Raw genomic sequence first — 22,490 nt, 5'->3', positions numbered from 1 at the left:
GGACGACTTAGTAGACGACTTATTATAAGTCGTCTGGAAGGTCTTCCAGCTGGACGACTTAGTAGACGACTTATTATAAGTCGTCTGGAAGGTCGTCCAGCTGGACGACTTAGTAGACGACTTATAATAAGTCGTCTGGAAGGTCGTCCGGCTGGACGACTTAGTTGACGACTTATAATTAAGTCGTCTATTTAGTATTTTGTTTCAAATATCTAACTCGATTCTTCTTCTATTTACTGCAGACCCGCGTGATAAACTTTGTTGAGAAGGACATTAGTGAAATGTGGCCAAAATGGGACTCTGAGGTTGAGGACGTGCGCGCGGAGAACATCATTAAAGTCATGTATGATCGGAGACCGTGGAAGTAGACCATGGATTGCTGGGAAGTCACTGGTACAATACCTAAGTTTGTGACTCCATCAAAAAGAGCCAAAGAGATGGTTGTGGAGGAGGTGGAGGAAGACAATCAGAGACCTCGGAAGAAAGCTCGTAAAGAGGCTCCTAAAGAGGCTCCTAAAGAGGCTAGAGAAGAGGCTCCTACAGAGGCTAGAGAAGAGGCTACAGAAGAGGCTAGAGAAGAGGCTAGTTGGGTGACCAGAGAGGAGTTAGAAAATATGTTCAAGGACTTAAGAAGTGGCTTAGGTGACATGATGAAAGATGGGTTTAAGAAGTGCATCAGGGAGATTAGGAAGATCTCCGATAGATTGGAAGCTGTGGAGAAGAAGGTTGGTGTCACCAATCAGGCTACCCCTCAAGCCCCAGAAACCGGGGTTAGTAACAAACAGCCTACCCCACAAGCCCCAGAAACCGGGGTTAGTAACAAACAGACTACTCCTCAAAAGGATCAGGCTACACTTCAAACCAATCATCCTACTCCTCCCACCAGACAGCCTGCTCCTCAAAAGGCAAAGCCTACTCCTCAAAAGGCAAAGCCTACTCCTCAAACGAAACAGCCTGCTCCTCAAACTAAACAGCCTGCTCCTCAAACGAAACAGCCTGCTCCTCAAACGAAACAGCCTACTCCTCAAAAGGCAAAGCCTTCTCCTCAAAAGAAACAGCCTTCTCCTCTGCCCAAAGAGGTTAGTATCAAATCCTCTCCCAACAAGAATTAAGTCGTCCAGGGTCTTCTAGTTGTCCAGACAACTTTTATTTAAGTCGTCCAGGGTCAACTAGTCGTCCAGACAACTTTTATTTAAGTCGTCCAGGGTCAACTAGTCGTCCAGACAACTTTTATTTAAGTCGTCCAGGGTCAACTAGTCGTCCAGACAACTTTTATTTAAGTCGTCCAGGGTTAACTTGCAACTTTTATTGCAGAGATTGTTGCCGGAGGATACAGCAGATGAGGCGATCTCGGTATATAAGATCTTGCCGGAGGATAAAGCAGATGGTGTCACCTCCAAAGAGATTGTTCCTCTCACTTCCACTGACCAACCGAGCTTCGCTTCCAACGATCAACAACCGAGCTTCGCTTCCACCGATCCAAGCGTTCCAGTTTCAGAACCGAGCCTGGTTGTATTGGACAAAACAGCTCCCACTGCTTCTGTGCGTGCAAGGAGTGAACGAACGAAGAAACCTGCTCCCACGCAGATATCTCCTTATACGGCAGAGAGAAGGAAACTCCTTAGAGTGGGAAAGTATAATCCATTTCCCACATTAAACAGACCTAAGATGAAGGAGCTCGCTGATTGGTTGAAAACTGATCCGTAAGTGATTGCTTTATCCATAATAGCTTGATTTAGTCTACCAAAACTGATTGCTTTTTTGTTTGCAGTGATTATTTCACTAAGGAAGAGGACAAACCACGTACATCACCAACTTGGTGGTATCAAAAACTCCGGACACCCAAAGCATAGCTGGAAGACGTAGTAAGTCTTCTGCTTATCTTTAAGTCGTCTGGTAACTTGTCTTTGTATAGATTTGTAAATATATAAGTCGTCTGGAAGGTTTTCCAGCTGGACGACTTACAAATAAGTCGTCTGGAAGGTTCTAACTTGTATTATTTTATATGCAGCATATAGATGCTTGGATGAATGTGCTGAGGCAGAGGTATAAGGAGAACCCACAATGTTTCCGGAGCGAGCGAATGTGCTTCCTGGATCACACCTTTACCCAGTCTTAGAGAGAACAGTATCTGTTCTTCAAAGCATCGTCGTCTGATCACAATGGTTTAGGAAAAATGCTACCTAGTGGAGCGGCGAGTTTGTATGACGGATCAATGCCTTCATTTTGCCAATCAAACAAGAAGTGGGGGAGGACATTGATGATATCTATGTGCCACTGAACTTGGACAACAAACATTGGGTGGCTATTTGGACATCGATCCCTAAGAGGCACATAGTCGTCTGGGACAGCATACCTTCAACTACCATACCAGAAAGATGGGATGAGATAATGGAGCATTTTCTCGAGATAGTCCCTTATCTGATTGTGGAGTGCGGAGACCAGATGCATGGGTTGGAGCGATACACATATGAGAGATTGCTGAAAGATGTACCCACGGCCAACAATGGTGATTGTGGCGTGTACGCTGCAAAGTACATTGAATGTCATGCTCTTGGGGTCCCCTTTAGCCCTAAAGACTTTGCTAGGTCCAATGCGAAGACTATGAGGGATAATATGGCTTTGGTTATATGGACGGAGCTTGTTGATCAGCATCTGAAAGATAATGAGGATGGTGGTATGTTTGTGGGCATGTATGATTAGATACACAAATCTAACTTGTATAGATTTTTTAACTTGTATAGATACACAAATCTATTTGTATATTTGAACTATTTTGTATACACAAATCTATTTGTATATTTGAACTATTTGTATACACAAATCTATTTGTATGTTTGTGGGCATGTATGATTTATTTGATTTTCTAACTTGTATAGATTTTCTAACTTGTGTAAGGTTTTCCAGCTGGACGACTTACAAATAAGTCGTCTGGAAGGTTTTCCAGCTGGACGACTTACAAATAAGTCGTCTGGAAGGTTTGGACGACTTACAAATAAGGTAGTCTAAAAATAAAATACACTGGACGACTTCGTAAAATGTCGTCTAAAAAAATACACTTAAAGGGATAGTAGAAGGTAGTCTAAACACTGGACGACTTAAATACACTGGACGACTTCGTAAAAGGTCGTCTAAAAAAATACACTTGAAGGGATAGTAGAAGGTAGTCTAAACACTGGACGACTTAAATACACTGGACGACTTCGTAAAAGGTCGTCTAAAAAAAATACACTTGAAGGGATAGTAGAAGGTAGTCTAATACACTGGACGACTTCGTAGAAGGTAGACGAAACACTGGACGACTTAGAAATTAGTCGTCTGGACAGGTAATCAAGACTGGACGACTTAAGTTTAGGTCGTCTGGACAACTAGTCAACTGGTTGTGTACATTGTGGTTTCGTATGGCCAGTTTCCTTGCAGTTTAAGCATCTCCGTGCCTTGTGTTTCTTCCTGGGTTTGTGTCCTCTCATCCTAGATAGCTCCAACCAAGATTGCCATCTTGATTTCTTCTGTCTCCCCGGACCACGCTTTACGTTTGGAGGAAAGCATTCTCGTTCCTCAATATGTTGTAACACGATAGGATATATATTCTCTGAGTATCCTGCATACAGATGATTCTTTGAGTAAAGTGGACATACAAGTGTGTCGATATGCACACCAGCATGTGTTCCAGCTGCTATAGCATGAGAGCAAGGTATTTTCTCCACTCCATAGACACCACAATCACACTTTACATGTTCCAAATCAACCACACAGTCCATTTTGCCACCTTTGACAAAGAAACGCCATCCATCAATTGGTTCGACCGTCATCGTATCCGCTATCTCTGATCGAACAGCAAGCAAGTATTCAACACCTCGACTATGTTCAGTTGGGAGATTCAAAGCATCTTGTCTCCTTTTCCAATACCATTTTCCTAACTTCTGCCTTATGAACTCCAGCAGGAACGGAATCAGAAATCCTCTTGCTCGCTTCAGTGCGGAATTAATAGATTCAGCGATGTTGCTTGTTTTTATGTTGAACCTGTTCCCCTTACAATAAACCCTTGACCATAGCCTGGCGTCGGCCTTCTCCAAATACGTTGCAAGTTCCGGGTTTGCACTCCGTATCTCAGCCATGTACCGGTCAAAATCGTATACCGTGTGCGCATAAGCAGCCCCTTTCACCAAGTACATGAGATGTTTCCCTTTAAACTTTTTGACAATGTTATCTTGAAGGTGATAATAACATATTCCTCGGGTTGCCCAAGGAAACACCTTCTCACACGCACTTTTAATGGCCGTGTGCCGGTCAGAGACTATCACCAGAGGCTTGTCATGAGATATACAACTAGCCAATTTTGTGAAAAACCATTCCCAAGAAGGTTCATCTTCAACATCCACGATCCCAAAAGCCAATGGGAATATCTGAAAATTGCCATCTTGTGCGGCTGCAACTAACATAACACCTCCATACTTTCCACTTAGGTGAGTTCCATCCACCACAATGACCCTTCTCTGATACTTAAAACCTTTGATAGAAGCTCCAAAAGAGAGAAATAGATACTTAAATCTTTTCTTAGAATCAAGTTCTATAGCCGTGATAGAATCAGGATTTGCAATGGAGATTTGCTCGAGATATGAAGGTAGACGCGAATACCCTTCTTCTGTTGATCCTCTCACCAATTTCTGTGCATATAACAGTGCTCTGTATGAAGTGGTGTAATCAAGCGTCATGCCAAACATGTTCTTCATTGCATCAGTGATATTCTGTGGAGTTATCCCATCAATGATCCCAACACGATCAATGAAAAGACTACCAACATACTTTGGAGTACAGTGTCTCCGCTGAGCGATTCGGTCTCCAATTGAGCATAAATGTTTTTCCACATACTTTGTTACCCAAAACGTGTTTGGCCCATGTTTCACACTCGCTCTGATCTTCCATCCACAACCGCTAACCCGACATATTGCCACAAGGAGAGTTTTTGTTGATTTGTATATTCTGAAAGAAAACCTACCCCTCACTGCTGTCAACCGCAGCTCTGAAAGTAGTGCATCCTTGCTAACAAAACTCTGGTTGACATAGATGCTGGTACAATCCGATTTTCCTCCTTCAATAGCATTTGTCTTAGCATATGTCTTTTCAATTTCTTCAAAACAAATATTATCATCATCTTCCTCGTCCTCATCTAGAACCTTTCCATAAAGACTGTAATCCCCACCATTCTGATCCGTTTCACCAACAATAGTGTTATCAGCATCCTCCTCCCCATTTTCCTCCTCCCCATTTTCCTCCTCCTCATTTTCCTTCTCCCCATCTTGATTTTCATCTTCAACAGACTCATTATCACCAACATCTTCAAAACATTCATCAGCCTCATCATTATCACCAACATCTTCTTCCCATTCACCAGCTTCATCATTATCACCAACATCTTCTTCCCATTCACCAGCTTCTTCTCTTTTCTCTGAAACCGTTTCCACCTTGCTGCGGCTTGATACACAAAGACATACTCTATGCGTTTTGAGTATCTCGAGCAAGTTTCGAACTTGTCTATCACTTGTAACATGAATGGGAGGACTGCCTGGAGTCATCATCATTTCTTCTGGTAATGAGTAGCTAATCTCCACAGTCACTGATCTCATGTCCAGGTTATAATCTTCTTGAGCCATTGCAACAAGTTCAGCATGTGTTGAATCTTCATTCAATAAAAACAATCTTGCTCCTTTGAGATCATCAACCACAAAATCCCAACGGAAATCTCTCAACAACCATTCTCCATAAACTGCATGTAACTTAAAAATCATCTGCAAATGTTCAAAATAAAACACATTAGTAAACATAGAGAAAATGAAGAAGTTCAACAAACATTATCGCAGACGACTTAGATTTAAGTCGTCCAGAAGACTTAAAGGTAAGTCGTCTAAAGAGGTCACTTTTGCAATTGAAAATTAAAAGGGACGACTTAATTCTAAGTCGTCCGGCTTTGTTTTTTGTAGAAAATTAAAAAGGGACGACTTACGTGTAAGTCGTCCTAGTTTAATAAAATATTGAAATTTTAAATTTCCCAGAGACGACTGAATTATAAGTCGTCCAGAAATAGTCAAAGATCTGACACGATTCGGTCAAATGCAAAACTAGCCTGTTTCTCGTAGACGACTTATATATAAGTCGTCTGGAGTGTTTTTTTCAACAAACAAAGCTGGACGACTTAGTTTAAGTCGTCCGTTTGACCAGAAGACTCATCAGTAAGTCTTCTACATACAGATGACTTACTTGTAAGTCTTCTACGCGAACAGATTTTGAAAAAAATTCAAATTCGTACCTTAAACTAGGTGAGATGACTTCGTTTGCACACAGGGTCTTCTCCAACCACCCAAAACCTCAAACGAAAGCAACCGTAAGTCAAAACGAAAGAAATATGGCTCTGTCAACCATCGACCATATTTTGAATCAAAAGCTTCAGTTGTTTGGATGAATATGGAGAGAAAGTGAAAGAAATGTTGTTTTTAGTTAATAACAATTGAAACAGAGAGAGTGTAAAGAGATTTACGTGCATTAAAGGGCATTAAAAGCTCCAAACAGTTCGTACAAGGTTGTTTCCACTATTCATGGCAGTGACAATATTGTAAATACTTGAAGAAAATGAGGTTGAGACAATAAAGAAACCATTTTCGAAAAAAAAAAAAAGGTTAATGGCATTTTCGTAGATAAAATGTAGATGTAGGGTTAAAAACTCAAAAAAAAATGAGTCAAAAAAAAATGTTAGTTTTCTGTTTGAATTCAAGTTTTGAGTCACTTTTGCAATAAGCCCTGATTTTGGGCCTTAATAAAATGCTAAGAGACGGGTAAGTTGAGTTTTCTCGGATTTTCAGTGTCGGACCTGCTGAAAGTGAATAGTACTAAACCGATCGAGAGGCAAGGGTCTCTTTTCATTTTTTTTTTTTTGGTCAACTAGGGTCTCTTTTCATTTGTACTCTTTTTTCTTGTTTCTGTTGCTTTTAAAAATGAACAAAGTTCTGGTTTTAGGTATCTATCTTTGGCAATTTATATAATTACATTAGCTTCTTTTTTCTAGAACCAGTCACTGCTGATTGATTATCATTTGCAGTTGATTATTCCTTAATCTGTGGTTCTGTATTGTTGGGGACAACTGGACAAGATAATTGTGTTGTGTTGAATGTTATTAAGACAATGCCTTCTTACTAAAACCCCCCACAACCCCAGATTGATGATATATACTTACTTTATTATAGAGAGGAAACAAGTATTTGTCAGAACCGGTCCTTAGACCAAGCCAATGAAGGCCATAATTCCAACCGATATTTTTAAAGATATTATGGTCACATATTTACTAAACTCTGAAAATTCAAGATATATTTAACTTACCCAATCAATTTATATATAATTTTTAAAATAAAAATTTAAATTTCTCTCCTATAAATTATTTGAAAAAGAAGTTTAATTAATATTTCAATTAAAAATCATACAACATTCCATTTTCTAACCAACTTACTATTGAACTCTCTCCCATACTTCATTTTGGGAGGCAGTGGCCAGTATACCTCTAAAGATACTTCGCTCATCATAAGAGATGGATGCATTCACCTATGACTTCTAAATATCAAAATAATATTATTTGAATCTCATCTAAACTAGGCGTTTTCCTCAGTGCCGGCTCTTGGCATGTGCTGGAGGTGTAACATCATAGGATCCAAACTTTTTTTTTACATATTTACTTCATAATTAAAGGTCCAAAATTATTTAGGTTATTAGTGTTTTTGTGGTAAAATATGAAAAGTACATGTTAAATAAGGGTCCGTTTTTACAGTCTTAAGCAAGTTCCATAACGGACTGGAACCGGGCCTAGTTTTCCTACATCATGTGCATAAATAAGAATTTTTTAAATTTAATTTACAATAACAATAAAAATTTTGTTAACTTTTAGATCTTATTATTTGCTTATAGTATATATTTATAACTACATTTTTGAAAATTTTAATCTATTTTTTGGTTAAATATATTAAATTAAATTCTATAAAATTGAGAGAAAAATTTGTTAGGTATATAATTATCAAAACTAAAAATCTATTTTTTATAATTTTTTATATATTAAAAGAAATTTAATAGTATCCGGATTAGAAAATTAAAATTTTAAAAAACTACATAAATTTTGAAAAATATTTAGTAATAAAATTATATATAATTATAAAAGAATTAAATAATATTTGAAAATGGTAAAATATTATTATATTTCTTTTCTCTATTGTGTTATTTATTAGTATATTAATGATGATTTATTAGTTATTAACATATATTCTAAAAAAATTTGCCAAAATATAATTCAACAGTTATTATGTCATGTCAATATTGTTTCGAAACTCAATATAGTGATGGTACATGATAAATCAATTCTCAAATAAATGTCTAGAAGATGACTTTGAGATGTAGTTGAATTCAACAATAAGATTGGATAATTTATCAAAATAAAGCTTCCTCGAGCCCTCTCTAGATAACTCCGAGTAGATATTTTAGACGGTCAATAAGCGCATCAACAAGGTAGAACCATGCTTGGCGCCATGGAGAATCAAAGCACATAAACACCATAAACCCAATCAAAACCGTGACATAGGTGGAACCAAGGCTCCTCCACCACAAGGCCACAACATCAATCAATCCACTTTTATCGTCTTCTTCCTCTTCTCCTTTTTCTCCTGAGCTCATTATAGTAGTAGTAGTATCACAGCTTTTATTGGTAGGTGATCCACATAGAAGAACATTACCAAAGTAACTATTCTCATCAAAGGTGTTGAACTGTTTACCTTGCGGAATCAGAGCGGATAGATTGTTGTAAGAAACATTTAAGACAGCAAGAGAGTGCAGCATTGTGAGTCGTGAAGGTATAGCTCCATGTAACTTGTTGTAAGAAAGATCCAAGCTCTCTATGCTTTTCAGATTTGAAAACTTGCAGGGATAATACCCGTTAGTGAGTTCCTTGATAGGTTCATCGAACGTACTCTCTTGAGATCTCCAAGCTCTTCAGGTATCTCACCGCTTAACTCATTACTCGACAGGTCAAGACCAAACATCTGGTCGAGAGTTCCTCTCTTGTACGAGTCATATCTCTGTTTCTCTGTAAACTCGACTTGGACTTTAAAATCTACAGAGTAGCCTATAGGCCCTAGACCAAACCATTCCGACACAAGTAAAGACTTGTGGTACGTCTGAGTCCATATATCCATAAGGCCTGCGATCATGAATGGTTGATACCAAACGATATATTACTGAAACAAGAAGGTATGGACTCACTCAAACTGTTGTGAGAAAGATCCAACATTCTTTAGGTTACTTAAACCGCAAAGCCCGACGGGTAACTTGCCCGTCAAGTTATTACCTCTCAGCAGAATAACACTGATGTTTGGTGTGCTCATGAACTGGGGGATGTTTCCAGACAGTCTGTTGTTCCTCAGATCAAGCAGAGCCATATCTTTCCACAATGTGTCTGGAATAGAACCAGTGAGATTGTTGTTGTGCAAGTCCAATATATGGCCGTAGGAGTCTGAGTGAGACCGCAGCGGCAAGGTACCGGACAAGTAGTTTCCAGATAGGTCTAATAGCATTAGGAATGGAATGTTGAAGAGAGAATGAGGTATTTCACTGTGTAAACGATTGTTTGAGATCCTCAGAACAATTAGTTCGAAACCACCTAACCATCTTGGAATGGTACCCGTGAGGAAGTTGTTGGATAAGTCAATCACACTTAAGAGTCGTAGGTTGCGTAGTTTGTCTGTGATCTACCCAGTAAACATGTTATTGTCCACTATCAAATTCATCAACGACGTCACTCGATCTTGGAACAAGTGGGCCAGTGAAACTGTTGTGAGATAGCTTAAGCCACTTGAGCGAATAGAAACCAGTGAAGATATCTCTTGGCAACTTTCCGGACAAGTTGTTGTATGATAAGTCAATAAACTGAATACGTTCCATTGTCTCCACATAGGAAGGCATAGATTCAAATGTCTCAACCTTGGAAGCATCGAACTGATATCTTCGGGGAGTTGATGGTTGAAGTTGTTAGCTGAAAGATCAAGAATCTCTAACTTGTGAGGTCTTGGAAGTGGTGTAAGGGTGTTGAACGAGTTGTTCGGCAACATTAGAACCTGAAGCTTTGTGTTATTCTTTAGCAGCCAAGTGGGGAAGGCTCCGGATAGCTTGTTGCTGGAGAGATCGAGTACAAGCAGTTCCGTCTGATACCGGAGAAAATCGGGGATGTTGGACATGTTGCAGTTCGACAATGTGAGACTCGTTAGCTGATATTTTAGGCCAGTGGAAGCACTTGTCTCTACTACCTTTCAGCGTACTAGACGTGGAAGAGAGTTTGAAAACTTTGAGTTCTGTCAACTCAGAGATCAAATCCAAGGAAAACAAGCCTTCGAAGTTGTTGTCGAGTAGCGATAAGTACTCCATGGACTTAAAGTTACTGAGGAATGATGGAAGCTTCCCACTTAGGGAATTTGATGAAAGATCAAGAACTCGGAGTTTGGAGAATCTTGAGAAACAAAGAGGGATCTCACCCACAAAGTTGTTTCGACTAATCTGAAGCTCTTGCAACTGCTCTAGTCCGCAAAGTCCTGAAAGAAATGGGATGCACAGAGAGAAACATCAAGACATAATAATATACACTCTAAAATCTGAGAGGCGTTAATATATTGCCACTACTTGCCTGCCATCTGCCCAGATAAGAAATTCTCTTAGATCCAAAGCTTTGAGCTTCTTCAGACTGGCGAGCTCTGACATGAAGCAAAACATGCATATGGAACACATGTCAACCTCAACTCAAGAACATAGCGTATCAAATGTGCCAAAACTAAGCAGTAGATGACTAGGTTTACAAGATCTTAGTCATATAAACTACCTTTTTCCTGGTAAATGGCCGCTGAAACCGTTGGCCTTTAGATCTAGTAGCTCCAAATTTTTCAGATTAATCAGTTCTGTAACCACAAGAAATATCAAAAGTAAGTGAAAATGGTATTTAGTGTCAACAATTTCAGTAAGATTTGATTTGTGTTGGAGTACTTAATACCTTTCACAAGAAAGCCACTTATAATATAGTTTTTTTTTTGGAACGTTACACTCATAATATAGTTGCGACAAAGAATCAAAGTCTTGAGCGACACAACCTCTTTCAATAAAAAGAAAAATACTACTGTTGAAAGAATTGTAACTGAGATCAAGAATCTCAAGATGTCAAATCTTTCACGGCTCTTATAACCTGTAGAAAAGATGCAAGGAGTTTTAGTAAAAGTCGGGTTCAGGTTATTTGGTTTATTCAGTTCGGCTTATTTGGTTTTGGGTTAATACAAAATTTTATCGACATAAATTGAGCAAAATAATTGATTCGGTTTTGGATTCATGTAGTTCGGTTAACTAAAATTCTACTGAAATGAACCGGAATCTTTTTGTTTAGGGTTTAATTTTTGATTAAGAACTCAAATCTTTCGATTAACTCCGACGACTAGTGACATGTAATATTAGAGTTAAACTGGAATATGGTTTATAATTTGATGTAATTTACAGTAAAAAAATATGTAATAAAGACTATAAGTTTATATAGTAAATTTGTAGTAAAAATAAGAGTCATCATTTTATTAAAACCGACGGCATATAACTTTTTGATGTATAAATTGTATTATGTTTTTATACAATAATTAAATGTATAAACATATTATAATAAATATTTGTTAAAAACAAATAAACTATTAACCTATTTTAAAAATATATAATAATAAAATAATTATTTGTTTAAATATGTATAAGAAAAAATATTTTGCAATAAATATTATTTTTAATAAAATTATAATCACTAATAACACTATTTATTCTAATATTGACAATACAGTAAAATAATGAAATTAAAATAGCATGAACATTAAATTAAAATATCCAATAGTAAAAGAAAAACTTAGAAATGATTACACAACAAAAAATACTATCCACCAACGTAAATCAAATCGTATAACTTTTTTGGAAACACTACTTTCAGTTTTATTTTGCACAAAAAATTAATTAACTTTAGTTTTGTTGATGTTAGTTTAAGTTTTGAGTTAACAATTTTATAAAAGGCATAAAGCCTCTATTGGTATTGCTGATAAAGAAGCAGTAGGAGTATGTGTAATATATATTATTTTATGTTTTATTAAAAGTATTGAATGATATGTGTAATTACATAAATTATATTATATTTTAAATATGAAATACTGTTTTTTTTAAAAGTTAAAAATATTTAATTAGAACTTTTATTTTTAAATATATAAATTTATTTTTTGATTATGAACATAAATTTTTTATATTATTAAATAAAAATAAATTAACTATATATTATTATTTTTAAAATTTTATATATTTCTAACTGTAAATGTTCTACCAAAAACTTCATATGAGAGCATTGAATAAATAGCATTTGAAGAGCATTAACATCTTGTAAATGCTTTTCTATAAATGTTTTTATGATAAATATTGAGTGGATAATAACGAAAATAATGCTTATACTAATGTTCCGTCAATCAAACCCTAAATCAAAATAACTCAACTACAACACATGATAAATAAAACTTTAAATAAAAATTTAAATTGAATGCTTGATTGGTAACATTGTGAGTTATTAACTCAAACTAAATCAATAATACCATGCATTGCCAATTAATGCTATAAGATTTTTTTTGGTTATTTCAATTTTTCGGTTCTAAATTTGGTTTGTGACATTAATTCGGATTACCAAACCAAATCAAATTGATAACAAAACTGTTCTAAAATTTACTAAACCGAAACTGAACCAAAAATCAAAAGTTTTGATTCGGTGCAGCCAGTTCAGTTCGGAAAAGAAAAATCTCAGTAGTCAGTTTTACACTTAAAGAGAAAGGATCTACATCAAGAGAGGATAAGTATGGACCTTGGGTTTGGTCGAACCAGCCTGTGAATCTGCTCATTGACAAGTCGAGACGCTCAAGCTTCTCAAAAGGATACAGCATGGTTAGGTTCAGTGGAGGAGGCACGTTCGGCCCATAAATATTTATTGGTTCGACTGAGAAAAAAGAAATTTAAACTTGTGTTTATTTGTGTTCCAAAAACAAAAGCTTGTGTTTATTTAAAAATTTTATCATCATCTTTATAAAATTTGTGATAAAAACAAATTATGTATTTGTAAAATATTTTTGGGACCCCATTTAACAAAATTTAATGAACATTTAAAATTTTTCTGTATAAAAATATGTATGTAAAAAAAATTTGGAGCCCCTTAACTATCAAAACACCGGGGCGGGGGACACGTGTTAGCCAGTCTTGAGTAGAGGAAAAGTATCGGAGTAACCTGAATGATATATCGAAAGGGAGAGTCCGATCACGCGTTTGCTGTTCATGTCACACTTGATTTGGCTCCAACTACAACAAGAGTGACTACTAGTCCTCTTCCATTCACTAGCAATGTCAGGGCGTAGATGTTTACTGAACGAGAGAAAATATGCCTTGAGCTCTAACAACCCTCGTCTTTCATTTTCAGTGCAGCCTCTACATTCTTGCATCTTCATCATCATCATGATTATCATCCATGTTAGACCAGAGATCATTGACTTTGAGGAATACATTTAAGTTCAAAGGGTCAAAAGAAGGAAACAGAGAACATAGAGATGGTTCAAAGTCATTTTATAGCTAAGACATTGTGAAACTCGAGAGCTCTAAGGCATGTGATGCAATGTGCGATGTATAAGTCAAATGGATGTCACAGCAGAAAAATTAGTTTGCTTACAATTTAAATATGGACAACACGTAAAAAAACTCAAATTTGGAATAAAAATATTGTGTGAGACGATGAAACTCACATGGTCATCCTCTAATTAAGGATTCCAAAAACCTTGAAGATTCAAAAAGAATAATTAAATGCAGAAGCTTATGATATGTATTAAAAGGCATTCAAGCAGCATGCCCACCATGCTTATAATTATGAGCTTCAAGCAGCCCTATTGGCCCAGTCATGATGGTTGCTTTGTTTGAGTGATTTGGCGCTTCAAAATCTTTTGATGTGAGTGAATTAGTTCTATCTTTAGAATCTTTTGCTACATCATCTAACCTATTGCGGCTCCAGTCCCTGTAGCTTCTGGGAACCTGAACTCGCTCCCAATTCCACGTGACTGCTGGAGAGGCTGAGCAAAAGCCTGATAGTTGCGTATGTCTGCATCACTCACTGACCTACTTCATTGATTCTTCAAAGTGACCAGCTTTGATCTCTGCAAACTCCTCCTCATCCCTTCCATTGCTTCTGGCATCTATGCTTTCTTCCTCTCCTTCTCAATATCCAAAACAAACAAACCCAAAAAACAAACATCATAGGTCGTTATGTTTCAAGACTAGTCGTTAATGTTTCAAGATTCAGAGATACCTTCTCGGTGTCCTCTCTGAGCACGCTGACAAATCTGTGTGATGTCCGCACCACTGAACCCTTGAGTGTATCTAACAAGAGCCCTCAAGTCGACATCTTTAGCCACCAGAGACAGCAAGACTTGAAGAGCTGGTAACTGTGAAATATTAAACTAAGTTTCATATTAGAGAATTAGATAAAGCTTGTTCTTTTGGGAGAAATCTAACTCTAGTTACTACGAAGTTTTTTTTAGAAGGACACCAAATAGTTAATACATGCGGGTCAACTTTTAAAGTTTAAAGTAAACAACATCGTACTAATCAGATAATATGAAGTTGGAAATGTGCTTTCACAATCCCAACAATAAATGTGAAACATCAAACTAAATCCCACATTGGAGGATTAGACAAAGAATGTCTTTTGGAAGAAGTCCAATTCTAATTAGTACGAGGTTTTTTGCGAAGAACACCAAAAATTAAATCCATGCGGGTCAGCTTTTAAAGTATAAAGTGAACAATATTGTACTAATCAGATAATATGAACTAGATCTTGACCCGCACAACTGTGCGGGTGCATGTTTTACAGTATATACCTAGTATATATAAATTTTAGAAAGTTAAAATTTTACGGTTCCAGTTTTACTACTTTTGTTTATTGTTTAAACTATGTATTTTTTATTATTGTGTCGTGTTATAAAGACGTCCGTAAAATATTGTGAACCGTAAACATTGTAGTAAGAATTTTACAAATATATATACTTTTGTAATTTAATAATTTTGTAACTTAATAATAATGTATCATTTTTAAATACACAGAATAACTCATGAGGTGGATCACTATATAGTTATATTGTATTTGTTAAATTATATATCAAGAAATTTTGGGAAATATATTTAAAATATACAAAATAGAAAGTAACAATACGAAAAATATATTATATAGATTATATTATGTTCTTTATTTATTCAAAAACCCCTTAAATGAAACTATACATAATTATAATAATTTTTCTTAACAAATTAATAACAATCATACAAAACCCAAGAATAAATATTAATTGTAATTTACGCTATAATAGCCTATGATTCAAGATAAGCCCTTTTTATTATTATAGTGCTATTTAAGTTTCCAAACAGCATTATATTTTTTTACTACTATCCTTTTTTCAAACATTTCTAAAAGATACTTCTACTTTAATAAGATAGATTTGAATATGGGCTTTTACAATCCCAACAATAAATGTAAAATATCAAATTAAGTTTCACATTGGAGAATTAGTCAAAGAATGTATAATATATAAAGAGAATTCGAACTCTAATTAGTACAAGGCTTTTTGGGAATGACACAAAAAAGTAAATCTATGTGGGTAGCCTTTAAGGTTTAAAGTGGACAATATTGTACTAATCAGATAATATAGAGTTGAACATGGGCTGTACCAATCCCAACTATTGGTATCAGAGCGGTTGACGAGAAATTTGCAAGAAGACCTAAATACTCTTCGAAAATTGAATGATATATTATATGACTTAGGAATGAGAGGTGAGTGTGTGGCAGAGATCAAGTCAGAAGATCCTAAAATTCAGTTGTGAGACACGAGATGAATGTGATCCTTAGTTTGAGAAGGATAATGTGAAATATCAAACTAAGTCTCACATTGGAGAATTAGACAAATAGTGTCTGTTGACCAAAAAAAGACTAATATATAAAGAGAAGTTCAACTCTAATTAGTACGAGGCCTTTTGGAAAGGAAATCAAAAGTAAATTCATGCGCACAGCCTCTTAGGCCCAAAGTGGACAATATCGTACTAATCAGATAATATAGAGTTTGACATGAGTTTTCACAATTACAATAGTAACGAGAATCCTCGCCCAGGGTTAATGATATCTGGCATGTTCGTTACTCCGTGAGAAGCTGGTTCAATACTCTGTCTGCTGCACACCAGCGTCTCCAACGCTGCTCCCTCTCTGAGTGCGATGGAGTCTTCTAGCTCATCAAAGAAAATAACGCAAGGGGCTGATTGGCCTTCTTAAAAGAATATCTCTGTGACGTTGGGGGTGATTAGTTGGGTTGTAACTAGTGACTTTAATTTTAATTTCTATCTACAACCACTTAAGTTATCAATCATGCTTTAAGTAGTTTTTAAAGGTAAAGTAAATAAAATAAAAAATGGTTATAGAAATCTTATTTTCTAAAGCAAAAAAATATAGTTGTAGGAATATATTTCATTTTTATCATTTTTCTTATTTAATTTCTACAGTTACATTAGATACATCAAAAAAATTTAAAAGTCTAAATTCTACAGTAAATTTTCTACAGTTACAATCCAACCAATCGGCCCGTTGCCTCACTCTCTTCAAACCACATTGTGAGGAGCTCGGGGCCTTTGGATGGTGACATACCAAACTTTTTGAACTTCTCAAGATGCTCTACTGGATATTGAACAGTCTAAAACATAACAAATTTCAAATCAGATTAAGAGTCCAATTCACATTTTCAACATTCAATATCATTTTTATTGTTGATTTCTATTTGAAATAAACTTTTTAGAAGATGATAATAATTCATACATCATTATTAAAATAAATATATTTACATATACATTTATAATATAATAATAAAAATATGTAATACTTAAAAAAATTTGAAATATTATTTAAGTCAATTTTTATGATCATACAATTTTTATTACTAAAAAAGATTTTGAAATATTTTATACAATTTAAAAAAATTATTTGCAAACTGATTTGACAAATGTTTTCTTTACAGTAAATTTCACTAAAAATTATTGGCATATTAGAAATTATGACATGACTTATGGCGAATGTGAAATGTATAATTACCTTTAATGTTGATTTTTATTTTTATAAACTTTTTAGAATATGATAATATCTCATAAATCATCATTACAATAAATATATTCAAATATAGCATTAAATAGTATATAATAAAAATATAAATATTTTACAAATTTCAAAATGTTATATAAAACCCACAAAACATATGCAAAATTTATACCACAATGGACAGAAAACTTTGGAAAATTTCAAAAGATTTCTCAAAAACTTCATGATAAGTCTTATATCATAAAATGCATTAGAATACTTCCCAAGAGATCTTCCGAGAAGTCTTCCAAGAATCTTCTGATAAGTTTTCGAAAGTCTGACTCATATCTAAAAAATCTGCATAATCAAAAGCATTCAGATGACTTCAAAACAGAGAAAACCTCAAAAATAAAATTTTATACTTAAATAATAAACAAAACAACAATCACATTAGGTCGAATCTATAATATTTTAGAATCTAGTATATAAAACACACAAAATAAATATCAAAATTTGTACCACTCTGAGCAGAAGACTTCCTGAATACTTCATGGAAAGTTTTCCAGCATAAAATGCATTAGAAGACTTTCCAACAAGTCTTCCGAGAAGTCCTCCAAGAGTCTTCTAAAATCTGAAAATGTGCATAATCAAAAGCATTAAAATAACTTCAAAACAGAGAAAATTTCACAAAACAAAATTTTATGCTTAAATAGTAAAAATACAGTTACATTAGGTTGAATCTATAACTTTTTAGAATCTAATATAAAAAACACACAAAATACATCTCTAAAATTTGTACCACTCTAGGCAGAAGAGTTCATGGAAAGTCTTCTAATATAAAATGCACTATAAGACCTCCCAAGAATTTTTCCGAGTAGTCTTCCAAGGGTCTTGTGATAAGTCTTACAAAGTCTGGCTCAGATTTGAAAATTTTGTATATTCAAAAGCATTCAAATGGCTTCAAACCAGAGAAAACTTCAAAAATAAAATTTTATGTTTAAATAATAAAAATAGTCACATCATATTGAATCTATAACTTTTTAGAATCTAATATATAAAACACACAAAATACATATCCAAATTTTATACAACTTTGGGCAGAAGACTCATTGAAGACTTCCTCTAGCATAAAGTGCATCAGAAAACTTCCCAAGAAGTAAGTCTTACAAGAAGTCTTTCAACTGTCTCAGATCTGAAAAACCTTCAAATTCAAAAATATTCAAGTGACTTCAAAATAGAGAAAACTTCAAAAATATTTTTTATGCTTAAATAATAAAAAACAGTCACATTACGTTGAATATATAGCTTTTCAAAATCTAACATATAAAACACATGAAATACATATCCAAAATTTATAGATCTACCTTTAAAGGAGTGAAAGATAAGGACCATGTAAAGAAAAACCTGCAAAAAGAAGATAAATTAGTGAAAAGGTATAAGAAAAAAATGAGAAATAGATATAAAATTTAGTGTTTTGATTTCAAAGAGATTAGAGAGAAGTTGAAGAGTTTTAGAGTGAAAACATTACATTTTTGTTGCATCCATTTGAGAAGAAGAAAGATAATGTATAAATTTTCTTTATATATGGAGATAAAAATTCTAATTATGTTAAATATTTTCGATACAAAAGACAAAGAAGTCTTCCTAGAAAACTTCTTAGGAACTCTTCTAGACCCTAAAAATAACTAAATAAATAGCAAAAAATATTTCACTAAACTTTAAATCAACTTTTAAAGTGTTTAGTATACACAAAACTAAACACATATATGTCAAAAACAAAATTTCTAAGTTAAGATTTCAAAATCTAACCTTATAAATACCAACAATAATATAATATATGTTAGCAAATCATAAACCAAAGTCTTATGGGAGTCATAAATCAAGTTATTTGATACACTAAAACAAATATAGGTTAAACTAAATTGTTTTTTAAAGAGGAGATTTTAAAATCTAACCCTAAAGATATCAACCATACTATAACATATGTTACTAAACTCTAAATTAAAGACTATCATGAATCAATTTACATTCACTCATCTATGTTAAAAATAATTCAATTTTAGTAAACTTAATTTTCCATCATTTTAGAAATATTTATTAATATAAGATTTCGATTTTTCCCTTTCAAAATATTTTTTATAAAATTTATTAATTACTTTTAAGATCTAATATATGAGACAATTTTTCCTGAAAAACTTCTGGAAGGCTTTGATTTAGGCTGAAAACTTAAATTCTTCTAAAATTTAGGCGGAAACCCTAAATTCTACTAAAATTTATGAGGGATGTATCATAAGACTTCTTGGGAAATAATCTGTAAGTCTTGTAGATCATATAATCAAGTCATTAGATAGTTATTAAATCAAAAAGATGCTTAGAAAGTGTTTAAATCAAGTCATTAGATAGTTACTAAACACATAAATGTCAAATTAAAAAAAAGATTTCACAATCTAACCCTAAAAATACCAACAAACCCTAAACCGAAGACTATCATGATTTAATCTACATTCACTCATCTATGTTGAAAATAATTCAATTTTAGTAAAACTAACGTTACATCATTTTGAAATATTTATTATTACATGATTTCATTTTTTTCCTTATCAAATATATTTTATAGAATTTTTAAATTGTTTTAAAGATCTATTTAACTAGAAGACTTACAAAAATATCTTCTCTGAGAAGACTTGCAAAAAATTGCTCACATGATCTCTGAGAAGACTTGCAAAAAATTGCTCACGTGAAAGGTTATAATGGTAAAATTCAATACAAATTTTTTTTTTTTGGCTATAAAGATATTATTATAATTTCATCATCTTTTTGAATTATTTTTATATTTGATTGAATTTGTGATACATTTTTATATTTAAAATCAAAATTTTAGTCATTTTTGGCAATTTTCTCTTAGAAGATTTGCCGTAAATTTTATAGTATTCCTTATTACAGGTAGAAGAGAAACATCCAAAAGGTTATTTGTAACTATTAATTTTGAATATATGTATTCTTCTAAATTTCACAAAACTATTTACGACGTTAAAGACTTCTGATATTTTCTTATAATTTTCGTTCTCGGTGATTGGATAAAAGATTTCATGTAAAGTCTCTCATTTGTAATTATTAATTTTGAATATATGTATTCTTCTAAATTTCACAAAACTATTTACGATGTTAAAGACTTCTGATATTTTCTTATAATTTTCGTTCTCGGTGATTGGATAAAAGATTTCATGTAAAGTCTCTCATTTAGTTTTAACTTTTTTGTTAAATAATTATTATTTATTATAAATTTATTATTTCAGTATTATTAGCAATAGTGACGTCTCAAGTAAATTTGACAGAAGCACACACGAATGGTGACGTTTTATTATATGGATCATATACAGTATTCTATACTGTTGCTGTTAGTTCGCTAGGACTAGGAGTGGTGACACAAGAGGAGAGACATATTGTGACTTCTTGAAAACTACGTTGCTGACTTTCCTGAATTTAATATTGAAGTTTTGGACGATTAGGACGTTTTATATGGATATGAATTAATCGAAACTCTATATACATACATTGTATTAAGAGATAACGAAGTTCGGTGATCATACTAAAAGACATGGCTATAAAAGTTTTTCAAATTTCCAGCAAGTTGTGAGACTAGCTAGCCTTCTCATCGATCTTATCATACGTGTCTTTCCACCTCTTGGTGATAAGAGTTAATTTATCGCATCCAGTCAAATATCTTGTGAAGAATGGATATAACAGTAAACAAAAATATTAGAAAAAAGCTTAGGCTGAATGTAATCTTATGTATTAAAATAAAAGTCATGACTTTTTTCATGTGTGATTTTTTTAATTTGGATCATCTTTTAATTTTTATTAAATGTATTTTATTAAAACTAATAATATATAAATATTGTAACTACTTTAATCATAATATCTTTTGATATATTTTTATTTTAAATATAAATATATATTTTAAAAATTCTAACAAATCTTTTTAAAACATTCTAACAAGATCTTAATTTTCAAAAATTATATGTAAATATTTTCACTAATTTCGAAATTAGTTATGGAATGTTATTATACATTAATATATTTTGTAAAATTAAAATTAAAAATATAAATATAAATATAATCTTATTTGATCTATTGTATAATCATAATCAATCATTATAAGCGAAAACTATTGTGTAAATTATTAAATCAAGCTAAATATGATAGATTATCATTTAAAAAATGAAAAATAAAAAATATATCTTATGTTTGTCTATTTTATAATAATAATTCATGTTAAAATAAAATTATTATATTGAACTAAATATGATAAAGTTATATTAAGTTGATAAATTTATAAATTTTACTTTTATAGATAAAAATATTTATGATAAAAATATAATATGATGACATAATGATTTAACATTCACAAACTATATAATACATGTATAAAAACTGATATATCTTAGACTTTTGTATATATAATAATATATTATCTAAAATAAATAAACATAAAAAATATTGTTAATAGGAAATTTAGTTTTGAAGGTCTGCGGATCAAAATGAGCATATATTTAATACAAAATAATTTTTAATATGTTGTTTAGTGCATATATTAATGTATTCTATGAATAAAAATAAATACAATAAGATAAGTATATAATAAGAAACGACAAATATATGCGACAGTTTTAACCAATTGATTAGTTATAAAATGTAAACTATAAAATTATTGTATTTGAAATAGTTATATAAACATTTAGATATATGATTAATATTTAAAAAGTATTCCGTTAAAAGTATAAAATAAATATATATTTATATAAAATTGAAAACAAACAACCCCGCGGTTGCGCGGATTAAAATCTAATTTTTTTAAAAAAATCAGTTAAATTCGGTCTCCCTTCTAGATTGACTTTCGTGTGTTAAACATATTAATTTTGTATTTGATTTATTTGTTGTATATATTTATATTTTTAATTTTGAGATACCTAAGTCTATAGAAGGAACCTAGATTAATCCCTAAAAGAGAAATTTTTTTCGAATATGCAAGTAAGCTCTAAATATAGACACAAGAGAAATATTTGTGTTGCTTTTCATATAATATGTCTTAGTTTTGTATAACAGATGAATCAAACCTAAAACGTGTTATTGGTCCAAAAATTTTTCCTTATTACTTAACTACAAAATCCCGGATTTATTGTGTATAGTTTTTCAACAACCTACTGCGCATAAACTAGAATATCTCGAATAATTCAATATTATAAAATCGTTTTGATCAATATGAGTACTAAGA

At 33.0% G+C, this 22,490-nt stretch overlaps 1 pseudogene; it reads right to left on the bottom strand.

The window, feature by feature from the left end:
* Positions 1 to 8,320: 8,320 nt before the first annotated feature.
* Positions 8,321 to 13,622, bottom strand: LOC108840771 (receptor-like protein 45; annotated as a pseudogene).
* Positions 13,623 to 22,490: the final 8,868 nt, after the last annotated feature.

Source organism: Raphanus sativus, chromosome 2 (genome assembly GCF_000801105.2).
Source record: "Raphanus sativus cultivar WK10039 chromosome 2, ASM80110v3, whole genome shotgun sequence".
Lineage (NCBI taxonomy): Eukaryota > Viridiplantae > Streptophyta > Magnoliopsida > Brassicales > Brassicaceae > Raphanus > Raphanus sativus.
This window is presented reverse-complemented; position numbering and strand designations above follow the sequence as displayed.